This window comes from Bos indicus x Bos taurus, chromosome 23 (assembly GCF_003369695.1).
Source record: "Bos indicus x Bos taurus breed Angus x Brahman F1 hybrid chromosome 23, Bos_hybrid_MaternalHap_v2.0, whole genome shotgun sequence".
Lineage (NCBI taxonomy): Eukaryota > Metazoa > Chordata > Mammalia > Artiodactyla > Bovidae > Bos > Bos indicus x Bos taurus.
Window position 1 is genome coordinate 228,681 of NC_040098.1, and position 8,308 is coordinate 236,988.

The following is an 8,308-nucleotide window of genomic DNA, read 5'->3' on the forward strand; positions in this document are numbered from 1 at the left end:
GAAACAGTGGAAACAGTGTCTGACTTTATTTTTCTGGGCTCCAAAATCACTGCAGAAGGTGATTGCAGCCATGAAATTAAAAGATGCTTGCTCCTTGGAAGAAATTTATGACCGACCTAGACAGCATATTAAAAAGCAAAGACATTATTTCCCAACAAAAGTCCATCTAGTCAGAGATATCGTTTTTCCAGTAATCATGTATGGATGTGAGAGTTGCACTGTAAAGAATTCTTAGTGCTGAAGAATAGGTGCTTTTGAACTGTAGTGTTGGAGAAGACTCTTGAGAGCCCCTTGGACTGCAGGCAGATCCAACCACTCCATCCTAAAGGAGACCAGTCCTGGGTGTTCATTGGAAGGACTGATGTTGAAGCTGAAATTTCAATACTTTGGCCTCCTGATGAGAAAAGCTGACCCATTTGAAAAGACCATGATGCCGGGAAAGATTGAAGGCAGTAGGAGAACGGGACAACAGCAGATGAGATGGTTAGATGGCATCACCGACTTGATGGACATGAGTTGAGCAAACTGGGAGTTGGTGATGTGCAGGGAAGCCTGGCTTGCATGGGTTCTGTAGGGTCTATGGGGCCCATGGAGAAGGCAATGGCACCCCACTCCAGTACTTTTGCCTAGAAAATCCCATGGACGGAGCAGCCTGGTAGGCTGCAGTCCATGGGGTCGCTAGAGTCGGACACGACTGAGCAACTTCACTTTCACTTTTCACTTTCATGCATTGGAGAAGGAAATGGCAACCCACTCCAGTGTTCTAGCCTGGAGAATCCCAGGGAAGGGAAGCCTGGTGGGCTGCCTTCTATGGGGTCGCACAGAGTTGGACACGACTGAAGCGACTTAGCAGCAGCAGCAGCATGGGGTCCATAGGGTCGCAAAGAGTCAGACACCAGGGCAACTGAACTGAACTTATGATGTGGGTAGGTTACACCAGGGATACAATATTATTTAAAATTAGAAACACAGGCAATTATATTCACTAACTTAACAGAATAAAAGAGAAAATTACCCTTTTAATAAATGCATACAAATGAATGTATTACTATTTAGATTTATGAATAAAAATGTTATCAAAAAAGGAATGAAAAATAACTTACTCAACCTGATAAAAGAGTGTCTGTATAAACATATAGCCATATTTAATGGTGCTTTTCCTCTAAGATTGGAAACAAGACAAGACTTTCCCATGAAAATTCTGCTCTGGATTGTACTTTAGACTCCAGCCACTGCAACAAAGCAATAAATAGAAGAGTTACAGATGAGAAAATAAAGAGACAAAATTTTACATGTACATTTATGCCAGATAATATCACTATATAGGTATAAATTGTTAAGGACTCTTCAAAAAAGTAAAATATGCTTAAGCTGTTAATTTAACATGTTTATAGGATACAATGTCAACACAAATATCAAATTAATTTCTATGAAAACAATTAACACTGAAATTAGAGACAATGCACTATGTAAAATATTATTATTTTTTTATTCTTCCAATTTTATTTTATTTTTAAACTTTACATAATTGTATTAGTTTTGCCAAATATCAAAATGAATCCACCACAGGTATACATGTGTTCCCCATCCCGAACCCTCCTCCCTCCTCCCTCCCCATACCATCCCTCTGGGCCGTCCCAGTGCACCAGCCCCAAGCATCCAGCATCGTGCATCGAACCTGGACTGGCAACTCGTTTCCTACATGATATTTTACATGTTTCATTGCCATTCTCCCAAATCTTCCCACCCTCTCCCTCTCCCACAGAGTCCATAAGACTGTTCTATACATCAGTGTCTCTTTTGCTGTCTCGTACACCGGGTTATTGTTACCATCTTTCTAAATTCCATATATATGCGTTAGTATACTGTATTTATGTTTTTCCTTCTGGCTTACTTCACTCTGTATAATAGGCTCCAGTTTCATCCACCTCATTAGAACTGATTCAAATGTATTCTTTTTAATGGCTGAGTAATACTCCATTGTGTATATGTACCACAGCTCTCTTATCCATTCATCTGCTGATGGACATCTAGGTTGCTTCCATGTCTTGGCTATTATAAACAGTGCTGCGATGAACATTGGGGTACACGTGTCTCTTTCCCTTCTGGTTTCCTCAGTGTGTATGCCCAGCAGTGGGGTTGCTGGATCATAAGGCAGTTCTATTTCCAGTTTTTTAAGGAATCTCCACACTGTTCTCCATAGTGGCTGTACTAGTTTGCATTCCCACCAACAGTGTAAGAGGGTTCCCTTTTCTCCACACCCTCTCCAGCATTTATTGCTTGTAGACTTTTGGATCGCAGCCATTCTGACTGGTGTGAAATGGTACCTCATAGTGGTTTTGATTTGCATTTCTCTGATAATGAGTGATGTTGAGCATCTTTTCATGTGTTTGTTAGCCATCTGTATGTCTTTTTTGGAGAAATGTCTATTTAGTTCTTTGGCCCATTTTTTGATTGGGTCGTTTATTTTTCTGGAGTTGAGCTGTAGGAGTTGCTTGTATATTTTTGAGATTAGTTGTTTGTCAGTTGCTTCATTTGCTATTATTTTCTCCCATTCTGAAGGCTGTCTTTTCACCTTGCTAGTAGTTACCAACAGTATTCTTCACAGAGCTAGAACAAATAATTTCACAATTTGTATGGAAATACAAAAAACCTCGAATAGCCAAAGCGACCTTGAGAAAGAAGAATGGAACTGGAGGAATCAACCTACCTGACTTCAGGCTCTACTACAAAGCCACAGTTATCAAGACAGTATGGTACTGGCACAAAGACAGAAATATTGATCAATGGAATAAAATAGAAAGCCCAGAGATAAATCCACGCACATATGGACACCTTATCTTCGACAAAGGAGGCAAGAATATACAATGGATTAAAGACAATCTCTTTAACAAGTGGTGCTGGGAAATCTGGTCAACCACTTGTAAAAGAATGAAACTGGACCACTTTCTAACACCATACACAAAAATAAACTCAAAATGGATTAAAGATCTAAACGTAAGACCAGAAACTATAAAACTCCTAGAGGAGAACATAGGCAAAACACTCTCCGACATACATCACAGCAGGATCCTCTATGACCCACCTCCCAGAATATTGGAAATAAAAGCAAAAATAAACAAATGGGACCTAATTAACCTTAAAAGCTTCTGCACATCAAAGTAAAATATTATTAAACACAAAATTTGATGGATATATTTAAAAACTTTTTAAGATTTGTATATGAAAAACAGAAAATAATGTTGAAAAAATAATAAGTAAAGGTAGAAATATACTCTGCTGATAGATTAAGAGACTGAATATATTCACCTTATCAATTATTCTATTTCAATGTAATTCCAGTAAATATATCACAGGATATTTAAGAAACTGACAATCATATTTTAAAATGCACTAATATATAGAAATATACAATTTTACATGAACCTGCTATATAAAATCACTCAGGAAAAAGGCAAAACAAAACACAGATAACTTATTCTACTCTAACTCAAGACTTACTATAAGACTCCCATAAACCATGCTGTGTAGTATTGAAACATAATACAATTTTCATAAATAAAAGTAAGTGTAGGGTTTTTCTAATGATATCAAGGCCATTCAATGCAGGAAGAACAGATTTTTTTAAAAAATTCTGGTTCTCTTTGATATACATATATAACAAAAACAACAAAAAATTGAACCTCAACCACTGCCTCACACTGTACAATGAAACTAATACAAAATGAGTCATAGGTCTAGATATTAAATTCAAGCCTGGACAAATTCTAAAATAAATACATTTGAGCTTGAACTAGATCAAAAATTTAGACATGAAATCATAGCCCAAGCCATAAGAAAAACTGAAAAGTTGAAATTTGTCAATAATGCAAATCTTTGCTAGTCATATATTGTCTCTTTTAAATGGAAAGCATATCCACAGGTTATGAGAAAAAGAATGTATGCACACATACATATACATAAGTGAAAGTGAAAGTCATTCAGTCATGTCCATTCCATGACCCATGAACTATAGAGTTCATGGAATTCTCCAAGCCAGAATATTGGAGTGGGAGGCTGTTCCCTTCTCCAGGGGATCTTCTCAACCCAGTTATCAAATCCAGGTCTCCCACATTGCAGGCAGATTATTTACAGCTGAGCCACAAGGGAAACCCACATATATATAATATATACACAATTACACACTGAATAGAACAGAGATTTCACAAATAAACCTACACAATTATGGTCAGTTAATCTTAAGTTACACATTAACATTAGGAGGCAATAACATACATTAGAGAATAGACAGTCTCTTTAGCAACCAGTATTGGGAAATTTGGAAAGCCATGTGTAAATCAATGAAATGCTGGGGCCCTGGGTTCAATCCCTGGTCAGGGAACTAGATCCCACATGACACAACTAAGACTTAATGCAGCCAAAAATATCAATGAAATTAGAACATAATTTCACACTATATACAAAAATAAACTCAAAATGGCTAAAGACTGAAATATAAGACATGTCACCATAAAACTCCTAGAAGAGAACATAAGCATAACTTTCTATGATATAAAGTGTGGCAATGTTTTCTTAGGTCAGATTCCCAATGTAAAAATAAATAAATAAATAAAATAAAAGCAAAAAATAAACAAGTGGGATCTAATCAAACTTACAAACTTTCATAAGCAAAAGAAACCATAAACAAAACAAAATCAAACCCAACAAAGAACCCAGAAATAAACTCACACACATGGTCAATTAATCTTTGATAAATGAGGCAAGAATATACAATGGAGAAAAGATATCATACCTGAAACTAACATAACATTGTTAAATAAGTATGCTCCAATATACAATAAAACTTTTTTTTTTTTTAAGGTCACTTAATTGGGGAAAACTGGACATCTACATGGAAAAGAATAAAATTAGCACATTCTCTAACATCATATACAAAAGTAATGCCAAAATGAATTAAAGACCTAAATGTAAGATTAGATACTATAAAAATTCTAGATGAAAACATAGAATGTTCTTTGGCATCAATTGTAGCAACATTTTTTTTTTTTCATCTGTCTCCTATAGCAAAAATCTCAGTATATCTTAGAATAGTTATATAAGCTTAGGTTTTACAAGTGGAGTGAAACTTCAGTTCAGTTCAGTTGCTCAGTCGTGTCCAAATCTTTGCGACCCCATGAATCGCAGCACACCAGGCCTCCCTGTCCATCACCAACTCCCGGAGTTCACTCAGACTCACGTCCATCAAGTCAGGGATGCCATCCAGCCATCTCATCCTCTGTCATCCCCTTCTCCTCCTGTCCCCAAACCCTCCCAGCATCAGAGTCTTTTCCAATGAGTCAACTCTTCGCATGAGATGGCCAAAGTACTGCAGTTTCAGCTTTAGCATCATTCCTTCCAAAGAAATCCCAGGGCTGATCTCCTTCAGAATGGACTCGTTGGATCTCCTTGCAGTCCAAGGGACTCTCAAGAGTCTTCTCCAACACCACAGTTCAAAAGCATCAATTCTTTGACTCTCAGCTTTATTCACAGTCCAACTCTCACATCCATACATGACCACTGGAAAAAAACATAGCCTTGACTAGACGGACCTTTTTTGGCAAAGTAATGTCTCTGCTTTTCAATATGCTATCTAGGTTGGTCATAACTTTTCTTCTAAGGAGTATGCGTCTTTTAATTTCATGGCTGCAGTCACCATCTGCAGTGATTTTGGAGCCCAAAAAAATAAAGTCTGACACTGTGAAACTTAAATATCCATTAATCACCAGAGATGCAAAATGGATGATCAGATTGCAGTAATAAAGCATTTTTAAATTCTTATGAAAGCAAATATATTGCCTTTTGGAAAAGCTAGGATTGCTGCTGCTGCTAAGTCGCTTCAGTCGTGCCCAACTCTGTGCGACCCCATAGACGGCAGCCCACCAGGCTCCCCCGTCCCTGGGATTCTCCAGGCGAGAACACTGGAGTGGGTTGCCATTTCCTTCTCCAATGCATGCAAGTAAAAAGTGAAAGTGAAGTCGCTCAGTCGTGTCCGACTCTTAAACGACCCCATGGACTGCAGTCCACCAGGCTCCCCTGTCCATGGGATTTTCCAGGCAAGAGTACTGGAGTGGGGTGCCATTGCCTTCTCCATTCCTCTGGATATACTTCAGACAATCTCTTATATTGATCTATGCTTGTCTATATATACTTGTCTATGCTTATATAAAATCATATACTTGTCTATGCTTTTATAAAAAAAAATCGCAACTAGACCACTGTAGATTTATAATAACCATTTAAATTAGGTAGTGTAAGTTCTTCAAATGTTTTTTAATAAGGTATTGTGGGCTAGACTATATCCCCTATATTTCAATATAATAATTAAAGTTTTCTTTTGAATTCCTCTCATATACATGTATATAAGTTCTGTTCTGATTTCTTGAAGGGGGTTTCTTTCAGAGTAATTGAAGAAAGAGAGACACATTTTTTAACTGAGATCTAGTTTTTTGATACATAAACATGGAGCTATCTATTATTTAGATCTTCTATACAGTTTTTAAAACATTTCTCTGAATTAATGTACATTTACTACATGTTTTGGGGGAAATTTATTCCTAAGTAATTAATATAGTTGATTCCACTACATATGGCATTTAAAATAATGTATTGTTGATTATTTATTACTGGTATAAATGTATTTTTATATTGATTTTATAAATTGAAATCTTACCAAATTTAATTTTTGCATTTCAATACTGTTAGACTCAATGAACATGAAATTGAGCAAACTCTGGGATATAGTGAAGCACAGGAAAGCCTGTCGTGTACAGTCCATGGGGTCTTTGAGTCACAAAGAGTCAGCACAACTTAGTGACTGAATAGCAACAAGAAACAGACTTAAGAAAAAAAAAACACCCAGACTAGAAAATAAAACAAAGTGATCCTTATTCACAGATGATATGACTGTCTCTGTTGAAAATTTAAAGAATATGAAGATTTTGTAGAAAAACTACAAAAGTGGATAAGTATAAGAGAAATACTGAACTCAAGGAATGAATTCAGATGTAATCTTTTATGTTCTATTTTTGTCTAGCTTTGTTTAGAACAGATGCTATTTCTTTTTTAATTTCTTTTAGAATTTTATTGAAATTATATATACAATAAATTTGTTTATGAAAACTTGAAATTGGAAATTCAATTTCTTTAAAACACATAGAGATACTGATTTTGTCTATTATTTGCTTTGATGAGTTTCATTATTTTATATAATTATTGGAACTTCTCATTTTATAAAAGTTGTATTTATTGGCCTTAGTGTGTTGATAATATGCCCTTTTTGTCCTTATAAAATGATATAAAGTATTGCAATTGAACCTCTATCATTAAGAAATAAAATATTTTGATAATAAATGATCTAAGTCACCTAGTTATCAAAACCTGAAAATTTGAAAAAAATAAATCTAAAAATATTGATATATGATACTATTAATCTAGAGAATGATTTCTATACAAATTGTGAAATTATTTGTTCTAGCTCTGTGAAAAATACCATTGGTAGCTTGATAGGGATTGCACTGAATCTATAAAGTGCTTTGGGTAGTATACTCATTTTCACTGTATTGATTCATCCAATATATGAACATGGTATATTTCTCCATCTATTAGTGTCCTCTTTGATTTCTTTCACCAATGTTTTACAGTAGTAATTTCACAATTTGTATGGGAATACAAAAAACCTCAAATAGCCAAAGCAATCTTGAGAAAGAAGAATGGAAGTGGAAGAATCAACGTGCCTGACTTCAGGCTCTACTACCAAGCCACAGTCATCAAGACAGTATGGTACTGGCACAAAGACAGAAATATAGATCAATGGAACAAAATAGAAAGCCCAGAGATAAATCCACACACCCATGGACACCTTATCTTTGACAAAGGAGGCAAGAGTATACAATGGATTAAAGACAATCTCTTTAACAAGTGGTGCTGGGAAAACTGGTCAACCACTTGTAAAAGAATGAAACTAGAAAACTTTCTAACACCATACACAAAAATAAACTCAAAATGGATTAAAGATCTAAATCTAAGACCAGAAAATATAGAACTCCTAGAGGAGAACATAGGCAAAACACTCTCCGACATACATCACAGCAGGATCCTCTATGATCCACCTCCAAGAATATTGGAAATAAAAGCAAAAATAAGCAAATGGGACCTAATTAAACTTAAAAGCTTCTGCACCACAAAGGAAACTATAAGCAAGGTGAGAGGACAGCCTTCAGAATGGGAGAACATAATAGCAAACGAAGCAACTGACAACTAATCTCAAAAC